Source organism: Cherax quadricarinatus, chromosome 84 (genome assembly GCF_038502225.1).
Source record: "Cherax quadricarinatus isolate ZL_2023a chromosome 84, ASM3850222v1, whole genome shotgun sequence".
Taxonomy (NCBI): domain Eukaryota; kingdom Metazoa; phylum Arthropoda; class Malacostraca; order Decapoda; family Parastacidae; genus Cherax; species Cherax quadricarinatus.
Genome location: NC_091375.1, coordinates 12,878,554 through 12,890,943, shown reverse-complemented (window position 1 = coordinate 12,890,943; position 12,390 = coordinate 12,878,554).

The window sequence follows — 12,390 nt, the reverse complement described above, 5'->3', positions numbered from 1 at the left end:
GATAAGGTCACTCCCAGGTGGCATAGATCACATTCCTTGGATCAAGAGACCCTCACCACCACCTTCAAGGAACCTCACTCAAGGCGCCCACTCTCACCACCAGAGGCGCTCAACTCCACTACTATTGTACCACTAGTACTGTACGTGAGTATACCTGGAGTATACCTGGAGAACGTTTCGGGGGTCAACGCCCCCGCGCCCAGTCTGTGGCCAGGCCTCATGGTGGATCAGGGCCTGATCAACCAGGCTGTTACTTTTGGCCGCACGCAGAGGGAGATTACTGTACCACTAGTACTCTACATGAGGGGAGATTATTGTACCACTAGTACTCAACATGAAGGGCAGATTATTGTACCACTAGTACTCAACATGAAGGGCAGAATATTGTACCACTAGTACTCTACATGAAGGGCAGATTATTGTACCACTAGTACTCAACATGAAGGGCAGATTATTGTACCACTAGTACTCAACATGAAGGGCAGATTATTGTACCACTAGTACTCTACATGAAGGGCAGATTATTGTACCACTAGTACTCTACATGATGGACAGATTATTGTACCACTAGTACTCTACATGAAGGGCAGATTATTGTACCACTAGTACTCTACATGATGGACAGATTATTGTACCACTAGTACTCAACATGAAGGGCAGATTATTGTACCACTAGTACTCTACATGAAGGGCAGATTATTGTACCACTAGTACTCTACATGATGGACAGATTATTGTACCACTAGTACTCAACATGAAGGGCAGATTATTGTACCACTAGTACTCTACATGATGGACAGATTATTGTACCACTAGTACTCAACATGAAGGACAGATTATTGTACCACTAGTACTCAACATGAAGGGCAGATTATTGTACCACTAGTACTCAACATGAAGGGCAGATTATTGTACCACTTGTACTCAACATGAAGGACAGATTATTGTACCACTAGTACTCAACATGAAGGGCAGATTATTGTACCACTAGTACTCAACATGAAGGGCAGATTATTGTACCAAAACTGTGCTCTCTCTCCCCCTAGTACTATGATTGCTTTGGTTAACAGTCTCGACAAAACTGACAGCAAGATATTCTGGACATTGTGAACAGTTTTATAAACTTGATTTAACTTCTGTTTTACTCTGTCTTAAATATTCAACATATCCAATTGTTGTAATCCATCCTGGCCTACATGTTCTGGACCCAGGCCTACATGTTCTCCTGGACCTAGGCCTACATGTTCTGGACCCAGGCCTACATGTTCTCCTGGATCCAGGTCCAGGATGAATCTTACCATCCTGGCCTACATGTTCTCCTGGATCCAGGTCCAGGATGAATCTTACCATCCTGGCCTACATGTTCTCCTGGATCCAGGTCCAGGATGAATCTTACCATCCTGGTCTACATGTTCTCCTGGATCAAGGTCCAGGATGAATCTTACCATCCTGGCCTACATGTTCTCCTGGATCCAGGTCCAGGATGAATCTTACCATCCTGGTCTACATGTTCTCCTGGATCCAGGTCCTGGATGAATCTTACCATCCTGGCCTACATGTTCTCCTGGATCCAGGTCCAGGATGAATCTTACCATCCTGGCCTACATGCTCTCCTGGATCCAGGTCCTGGATGAATCTTACCATCCTGGCCTACATGTTCTCCTGGATCCAGGTCCAGGATGAATCTTACCATCCTGGTCTACATGTTCTCCTGGATCCAGGTCCAGGATGAATCTTACCATCCTGGCCTACATGTTCTCCTGGATCCAGGTCCAGGATGAATCTTACCATCCTGGTCTACATGTTCTCCTGGATCCAGGTCCAGGATGAATCTTACCATCCTGGCCTACATGTTCTCCTGGATCCAGGTCCAGGATGAATCTTACCATCCTGGCCTACATGTTCTCCTGGATCCAGGTCCAGAATGAATCTTACCATCCTGGTCTACACGTTCTCCTGGATCCAGGTCCAGGATGAATCTTACCATCCTGGTCTACACGTTCTCCTGGATCCAGGTCCAGGATGAATCTTACCATCCTGGTCTACACGTTCTCCTGGATCCAGGTCCAGGATGAATCTTACCATCCTGGTCTACATGTTCTCCTGGATCCAGGTCCAGGATGAATCTTACCATCCTGGCCTACATGTTCTCCTGGATCCAGGTCCAGGATGAATCTTACCATCCTGGTCTACATGTTCTCCTGGATCCAGGTCCAGGATGAATCTTACCATCCTGGCCTACATGTTCTCCTGGATCAAGGTCCAGGATGAATCTTACCATCCTGGCCTACATGTTCTCCTGGATCCAGGTCCAGGATGAATCTTACCATCCTGGTCTACATGTTCTCCTGGATCCAGGTCCAGGATGAATCTCACCATCCTGACCTACATGTTCTCCTGGATCCAGGTCCAGGATGAATCTTACCATCCTGGTCTACATGTTCTCCTGGATCCAGGTCCAGGATGAATCTTACCATCCTGACCTACATGTTCTCCTGGATCCAGATCCAGGATTAATCTTACCATCCTGGTCTACATGTTCTCCTGGATCCAGGTCCAGGATGAATCTTACCATCCTGGCCTACATGTTCTCCTGGATCCAGGTCCAGGATGAATCTTACCATCCTGGTCTACATGTTCTCCTGGATCCAGGTCCAGGATGAATCTTACCATCCTGGCCTACATGTTCTCCTGGATCCAGGTCCAGGATGAATCTTACCATCCTGGCCTACATGTTCTCCTGGATCCAGGTCCAGGATGAATCTTACCATCCTGACCTACATGTTCTCCTGGATCCAGGTCCAGGATGAATCTTACCATCCTGGTCTACATGTTCTCCTGGATCCAGGTCCAGGATGAATCTTACCATCCTGACCTACATGTTCTCCTGGATCCAGATCCAGGATTAATCTTACCATCCTGGTCTACATGTTCTCCTGGATCCAGGTCCAGGATGAATCTTACCATCCTGGTCTACATGTTCTCCTGGATCCAGGTCCAGGATGAATCTTACCATCCTGGCCTACATGTTCTCCTGGATCCAGGTCCAGGATGAATCTTACCATCCTGGTCTACATGTTCTCCTGGATCCAGGTCCAGGATGAATCTTACCATCCTGGCCTACATGTTCTCCTGGATCCAGGTCCAGGATGAATCTTACCATCCTGGCCTACATGTTCTCCTGGATCCAGGTCCAGGATGAATCTTACCATCCTGGTCTACATGTTCTCCTGGATCCAGGTCCAGGATGAATCTTACCATCCTGGCCTACATGTTCTCCTGGATCCAGGTCCAGGATGAATCTTACCATCCTGGTCTACATGTTCTCCTGGATCCAGGTCCAGGATGAATCTTACCATCCTGGTCTACATGTTCTCCTGGATCCAGGTCCAGGATGAATCTTACCATCCTGGCCTACATGTTCTCCTGGATCCAGGTCCAGGATGAATCTTACCATCCTGGCCTACATGTTCTCCTGGATCCAGGTCCAGGATGAATCTTACCATCTTGGCCTACATGTTCTCCTGAATCAAGGTCCAGGATGAATCTTACCATCCTGGCCTACATGTTCTCCTGAATCAAGATCCAGGATGAATCTTACCATCCTGGCCTACATGTTCTCCTGAATCAAGATCCAGGATGAATCTTACCATCCTGGCCTACATGTTCTCCTGGATCCAGATCCAGGATTAATCTTACCATCCTGGTCTACATGTTCTCCTGGATCCAGGTCCAGGATGAATCTTACCATCCTGGCCTACATGTTCTCCTGAATCAAGATCCAGGATGAATCTTACCATCCTGGCCTACATGTTCTCCTGGATCCAGGTCCAGGATGAATCTTACCATCCTGGCCTACATGTTCTCCTGAATCAAGATCCAGGATGAATCTTACCATCCTGGCCTACATGTTCTCCTGGATCCAGGTCCAGGATGAATCTTACCATCCTGGCCTACATGTTCTCCTGGATCCAGGTCCAGGATGAATCTTACCATCCTGGCCTACATGTTCTCCTGGATCCAGGTCCAGGATGAATCTTACCATCCTGGCCTACATGTTCTCCTGGATCCAGGTCCAGGATGAATCTTACCATCCTGGCCTACATGTTCTCCTGGATCAAGGTCCAGGATGAATCTTACCCTCCTGACCTACATGTTCTCCTGGATCCAGGTCCAGGATGAATCTTACCATCCTGGCCTACATGTTCTCCTGGATCCAGGTCCAGGATGAATCTTACCATCCTGGCCTACATGTTCTCCTGGATCCAGGTCCAGGATGAATCTTACCATCCTGGCCTACATGTTCTCCTGGATCCAGGTCCAGGATGAATCTTACCATCCTGGCCTACATGTTCTCCTGGATCCAGGTCCAGGATGAATCTTACCATCCTGGCCTACATGTTCTCCTGGATCCAGGTCCAGGATGAATCTTACCATCCTGGCCTACATGTTCTCCTGAATCAAGATCCAGGATGAATCTTACCATCCTGGCCTACATGTTCTCCTGGATCCAGGTCCAGGATGAATCTTACCATCCTGGCCTACATGTTCTCCTGGATCAAGGTCCAGGATGAATCTTACCCTCCTGACCTACATGTTCTCCTGGATCCAGGTCCAGGATGAATCTTACCATCCTGGCCTACATGTTCTCCTGGATCCAGGTCCAGGATGAATCTTACCATCCTGGCCTACATGTTCTCCTGGATCAAGGTCCAGGATGAATCTTACCATCCTGGCCTACATGTTCTCCTGGATCCAGGTCCAGGATGAATCTTACCATCCTGGCCTACATGTTCTCCTGGATCAAGGTCCAGGATGAATCTTACCCTCCTGACCTACATGTTCTCCTGGATCCAGGTCCAGGATGAATCTTACCATCCTGGCCTACATGTTCTCCTGGATCCAGGTCCAGGATGAATCTTACCATCCTGGCCTACATGTTCTCCTGGATCAAGGTCCAGGATGAATCTTACCATCCTGGCCTACATGTTCTCCTGGATCCAGGTCCAGGATGAATCTTACCATCCTGGCCTACATGTTCTCCTGGATCAAGGTCCAGGATGAATCTTACCATCCTGGCCTACATGTTCTCCTGAATCAAGATCCAGGATGAATCTTACCATCCTGGCCTACATGTTCTCCTGAATCAAGATCCAGGATGAATCTTACCATCCTGGCCTACATGTTCTCCTGGATCCAGGTCCAGGATGATTCTTACCATTTTTTCTGTTTGATTTGTACTTAGTCTTTCAGTTGTCAAGGCAGTTGTCAAGGTTATTCTTTCAGTTGTCAAGGTTATTCTTTCAGTTGTCAAGGTTATTCTTTCAGTTGTCAAGGTTATTCTTTCAGTTGTCAAGGTTATTCTTTCAGTTGTCAAGGTTATTCTTTCAGTTGTCAAGGTTATTCTTTCAGTTGTCAAGGTTATTCTTTCAGTTGTCAAGGTTATTCTTTCAGTTGTCAAGGTTATTCTTTCAATTGTCAAGGCAGTTGTCAAGGTTATTCTTTCAGTTGTCAAGGCAGTTGTCAAGGTTATTCTTTCAGTTGTCAAGGCAGTTGTCAAGGTTATTCTTTCAGTTGTCAAGGCAGTTGTCAAGGTTATTCTTTCAGTTGTCAAGGTTATTCTTTCAGTTGTCAAGGCAGTTGTCAAGGTTATTCTTTCAGTTGTCAAGGCAGAGAACCATGTAGAGGCAGTGTAGTCCACATGACAGCGTATAAGAGTTAGACATAGGGTCCTGTGATCCCTCAGTGACAAGTAAGGGGGGCAAGAACACGCTAAGAGACAGCACAAGAAGCGTCAGGGGCCCACGATTGTTCAACTGCCTCCCAGCATACATAAGGGGGATTACCAATAGACCTCTGGCTGTCTTCAAGGAGGAGCTGGACAGGTACCGAAAGTCAGTACCTGACCAGCCGGGCTGTGGTTCCTACATTGGCTACAAGCAGCTAGCAGTAACAGCCTGGTTAATCAGGCCCTGATCTACCTGGCCATGGACCGTTTGCGGTGGCGCTGACCCCCCCGAAACTCCCTCAGGTATACTCCAGGTATTATTACTGGGTAAGGGGACACATACCCCCATTTCCCATTCAATGACTCTTCCCACCCATTCCTCCCTCTCCCTCACAGAGAAGGATCAGTATTTCTTTGTGTTTCACGGTCGAGTACACCAGCCTGTGTTCACTCTACTTAACGCTTAATTACTAAGAAATGATCACAATCCTCCCAACGCAGATGTGACATTTACCTCTCTCTGTAATAGGTTTGGTTTATGGTTCTTTTGAGGTGCAAGTTGTTGTTCCTGGTGTCTCTGTTGTTCCTGGTGTCTCTGTTGTTCCTGGTGTCTCTGTTGTTCCTGGTGTCTCTGTTGTTCCTGGTGTCTCTGTTGTTCCTGGTGTCTCTGTTGTTCCTGGTATCTCTGTTGTTCTTGGTGTCTCTGTTGTTCTTGGTGTCTCTGTTGTTCCTGGTATCTCTGTTGTTCCTGGTGTCTCTGTTGTTCCTGCTGTCTCTGCTGTTCCTGGTATCTCTGTTGTTTCTGTCGTTCCTGCTGTCTCTGTCCTCCCTGCTGTCTCTGTCGTTCCTGCTGTCTCTGTCGTTCCTGTTGTCTCTGTCGTTCCTGCTGTCTCTGTCGTTCCTGCTGTCTCTGTCGTTCCTGTTGTCTCTGTCGTTCCTGCTGTCTCTGTCGTTCCTGCTGTCTCTGTCGGCCCTGCTGTCTCTGTCGTCCCTGCAGTTTCTGTCATTTCTGCTGCCTCTGTCGTCCCTGCTGTTTCTGTAATTTCTGCTGTCTCTGTCGTTCCCTGCTGTCTCTGTCGGCCCCTGTTGTCTCTGTCGTTCCTGCTGTCTCTGTCCTCCCTGCTGTCTCTGTCGTTCCTGCTGTTTCTGTCGTTCCTGCTGTCTCTGTCCTCCCTGCTCTCTCTGTCCTCCCTGCTGTCTCTGTCGTTCCTGCTGTCATACACACACGTACACCCCCCACACACAGTAGCGGTCAGTGAAGAGGCGGGGCCAGGAGCTCGGACTCGACCCCTGCAACCTCAACTAGGTGAGTACAACTAGGTGAACACACACACACACACACACACACACACACACACACACACACACACACACACACACACACACACACACAGTCATACATCCAGTGAGGATAATTCATACAAATACATCATACAACTATGTTCAGAAAATACAATAAGTATTTTTTAGAGACTTATAAATTTATCCACTGAATGAGAGGACATCTTTAGCGAAGGTCCCCAGGAAATAAGTATAAGTACCCCAGGAAATAAGTACAAAGACCCCAGGAAATAAGTACAAGTACCCCAGGAAATAAGTACAAGTACCCCAGGAAATAAGCACAAGGACCCCAGGAAATAAGCACAAGGACCCCAGGAAATAAGCACAATGACCCCAGGAAATAAGCACAAGGACCCCAGGAAATAAGCACAAGGACCCCAGGAAATAAGCACAAGGACCCCAGGAAATAAGCACAAGGACCCCAGGAAATAAGCACAAAGATCCCAGGAAATAAGCACAAGGACCCCAGGAAATAAGCACAAGGACCCCAGGAAATAAGCACAAGAACCCCAGCGTAAATAACTCACTGAGACTTATTGTTTGGTTATCCTAAATAATCTACACATACATAAGCTATCATACATAGCAGTATAAGTGTATTTCTTTGTACCTGAATAAACTTACTTACGAAAGATAGGTCAACACAGTGGGATTTATTCCCATCGGGGACGATTTTAATGGGTAACTAAAACAAAGAGAGCAGAGGGACGACAACGTCAGTTCACTTGGGAGATCATCATTATTATAATCAAATAATTAAGTATTAAACCGATAAGGGTCATCCAGAGCTGCGGGGCAGAAAATAGTACCGGGGGTATAAACAGGTAGGTGGAGAGGGGATCAGGGGTGAGGGAAGAAAAGGGCAGAAAGGGACACTAGGGGCTATGCGTCAAGGTTGGTAACAATTCACTTGGGTGAGTATCATTCATTGCGATGGAATTACTTCGGACATTCTGGAGGCTGTTCAAGAATGGTTTACAATACCGACAAGATGAAGATTTAGACACACGTGCAACATGTGTTTAAATGTTACACATGCGTCTAAATATTGCACGTGTGTCAAAATCTTCACTCGGGAGGCTGCGAGCTAATTTCACGTCTCTAAGTAAGTCACTTTAAGGCTTAAAGCCTATCGTTTACATGTTAATAGATAAGCTTAAAGCCTGTCTATTAACATGTAAACTACATTTCGTATACTGCAGAAAAAAATAAAGTTGTATTGTATTGTATTGTAACATATTGTATTACATCACCTATTTCTACCAGTACATGTACAAGGTATACAGACCATAGCTGACATCAGTGACATACTACTATATAGAAAGCCCCTTGTTATGCTGAGTATTTCCCTCAAATTAGGTCAATTTTATCCCCATGATGCGACCCACAACAGTCAACTAACACCCAGGTACCTGTTTTACTGCTAGGTGAACAAGGACAATAGGTGTCTCAAGGAAACACAGGTGCATGGTGATCTTTCTGCCTCCAGACAAGAATACGCAATTTAATCCCTTAAAGAGGGATTACAATGAACTCTAAACAAGGACCCCAATGGAAATAAGTCACTTTGGAATTTTGGGAGTTATTCTTGGTAATTTACACTATGTATAACTGCACTTTTGTGTACCTGTACCAAAATGAACTTAAATGCTCTGAGAAAATTACACATCTCAGTGTATATATATCATGTGTTGTCTGATCTCTGGTCACACCTGACTTCTCTTCGGACCTGCAATAAAACCTGTTGATTAGGCGTATGTTTTCTCACTGTAATTTGTGTTTTAAAAGCATACAATCTGACGGTACACATATATTTCTGACAAAATTGATCTCTGAATAAGAAAGCTCTTGACCATCAGTAAAGGAGGGTGTTAGTAAGGAAGATTTATGAGGATCACTGATGGTTAAATGTATAGCAAGAAACAGTTGTATATTCTTCATATAAATGGGTATTAGTTATTAGTGTATGTTATATGAGAGGGTTTATCACGAGTCTGCGTCTCTGGTGTAACTTGAAGAGGAGGAAGACGAAGAAGAGGAGGAAGATGAAGAGGAGGAGGAAGACGAAGAGGAAGACGAGGAGGAGGAAGAAGACGAAGAGGAGGAAGACGAAGAGGAGGACAACGAAGAGGAGGAAGACGAGGAGGAGGAAGACGAAGAAACAGAAAAGAAAGAGGAAGACGAGGAGGAGGCCTTCATTAGTTGTGTCTCTATACACATGTCAACAATGTTTCTGGCAGAGAAAATCGGAATGAGGAGTTGAACAGCTGGCTGCTTCCAGTAACTGCACCAGTCAACTCATTATCAACCCCATAATTAGAATCCAATCTCAGTAATATTTTACACTGAGTGATACGATACAAGACGGCGGTGTGGCTCCAGGTTGCCTCAGCCACGACAATCCTCCCCAGGGCTTTCATTCTGAGAGCCCCCGAAGGGAACTCAACCGGACGGGGAGTCAGTGTTGAGAAATGATCAAAAAAGGATACTCTCCCGGATGCCTCTGCTGGTGGTTTTTAAAATGATACGAGATGTCGGAGAGGTATAGAAACTCCTCATCAAAGGTGTGTTGGTAAGAGTGGCGGATGTATGATGTTAACGTTCATTACAAAATTGTGTCCTCACGCTCGGATGAATCTCTATGGCCGCGTTCGCTTGTGATTAAGAGGGCGGAACACTTTTTTTTTTACCTCTCTCTCCCTCCTCTCTCTCTGTTTCTCTTTCTCGGTACGGAATGGATATTGTCGAGGTCGTATATCAATAGCAGCTTTTGTTTCCAGAACCTCGCCTATCTTGGTATGGATTAACCGAGTTCTTTTTGCCTCGGTAAAGTTAGTTGATCAATGTTGTCTGCCTTCTGGCCTCTACCATCTGCTCTCCTCCAGCGATGGTGCCTTTATGCGAGCGAAGAACTCCTGATCCAAGGCTTTGAAGCTATCCTTTCCTTGTCTGGATCAAACCTAATTATCTCCCATTAGCCAGACGCTGTGTCGCTCATTATTTGTGTACATAAGTCAAAAAAGTCCCGGTGATATGCTACGGCTTCGTTAGTGTGGTCCATAGGGCCACTGACAACTTACACCGTACTAGGCCCTATTTTCTTGGGCTATCCCAGACCAGACGTCCACAATGAAAATAAGCCATACAGCTTGGCTTTCTTGGGTTATCCTTGTTTACCAAATCTTCCTTCTCTTCCTCCTCTTTCTCTTCTCCTATTCTTGACAACTGAACATGGTTCCAAATATAAGAAATCTGCGTTCAGTGTTGACCGGGCAGAGACAAATGGACAAATATCTTCACACCTGCTGCCCCTGTTCACCAAGCAGTAAGTAGGTACCTGGGTGTTAGTCTCCTTACACCTGCTGCCCCTGTTCACCAAGCAGTAAGTAGGTACCTGGGGGTTAGTCTCCTTACACCTGCTGCCCCTGTTCACCTAGCAGTAAGTAGGTACCTGGGGGTTAGCCTCCTTACATCTGCTGCCCCTGTTTTAAGGTGTAAGGTGCCTAACACCCAGTTACCTACTTACTGCTAGGTGAACAGTGACAGCAACTGAGTTAGACTGCAATGGTTTGCAGTCTGTCATTATACGCAACAACTTGGTTGATACTATAAGACATTCTGGGATTTGACGTAACAGTTTAGAATAACGTTTGCAGTGTTGAATGCTGAAGTGGAACAGTATATATACATTGAGATATACACTTATCAGTGTATGTACACTGAGATATACACCTCTCAGTGTATATACACTGAGATATACACCTCTCAGTGTATATGCACTGAGATATACACCTCTCAGTGTATATACACCGAGATTTACACCTCTCAGTGTATATACACTGAGATTTACACCTCTCAGTGTATATGCACTGAGATATACATCTCTCAGTGTACATACACTGAGATATACATCTCTCAGTGTATATGCACTGAGATATACACCTCTCAGTGTACATACACTGAGATATACACCTCTCAGTGTATATACATTGAGATATACACCTCTCAGTGTACATACACTGAGATATACACCTCTCAGTGTACATACACTGAGATATACATCTCTCAGTGTATATGCACTGAGATATACACCTCTCAGTGTACATACACTGAGATATACACCTCTCAGTGTATATACATTGAGATATACACCTCTCAGTGTACATACACTGAGATATACACCTCTCAGTGTATATACATTGAGATATACACCTCTCAGTGTATATACACTGAGATATACACCTCTCAGTGTATATACATTGAGATATACACCTCTCAGTGTATATACATTGAGATATACACCTCTCAGTGTACATACACTGAGATATACACCTCTCAGTGTATATACACTGAGATATACACCTCTCAGTGTATATACATTGAGATATACACCTCTCAGTGTACATACACTGAGATATACACCTCTCAGTGTATATACATTGAGATATACACCTCTCAGTGTATATACACTGAGATATACACCTCTCAGTGTATATACACTGAGATATACACCTCTCAGTGTATATACACTGAGATATACACCTCTCAGTGTATATACACTAAGATATACACCTCACTCAGTGCATACATTTCATATATATCGACATATACATCTCAGTATATATACACCGACATATACACCAGTATATATACATATACAGAGACATGCTAGGGCGGACTGACCAAAGGGGGGCTACGGTACTACAAAATATTCCCTCGAAAACAAACATCTCTTAAATTGAAATATAAATCCATGGAGCCCAAATTTTGGAATAATTGATGAATCTCCATTAAGAGACCTGAAAAAAAATTAATAAGCAAATTAGAATATACAAGTTTGATTTGACGGTCGGGGGGATACAGGGAAAAATTTTGACCCCCCCCTCCTTGCTTGTAAATACTGGTGGGGTACCATGTAGGGAGGGATAACAGGGTTATATTTTTATGCTTGTTGTCTCCCCCTCCCCCTTCCCCTTCCCCCCTCCCCCCAGTTTTTATTCTTCCCTCTTCCATCATGATTTTTATTTTCCATCTCAAATAATGTATGTGTGTGGGGGGGGCAGTGAGAGCTCCTTATGTGGGGGATTTCCTACTGGTTATGCCTAATTCTCCCTAGTCACACGCCTCGACCCCCAGACGATTCATTTATGTGTTGCACTTAGCCTTGCAGAAGACAGATGTATTTGCATCATTTGAAGCTACAACCTTGTGTAGTTTTAAAAATAGTTTAGATAAATACATGAGTGGGTGTGAATTGAACCTGCCTCACACGGGCCAGTAGGCCTGCTGCAGTGCTTCTTTCTTATGCTCTTAATAAGCTT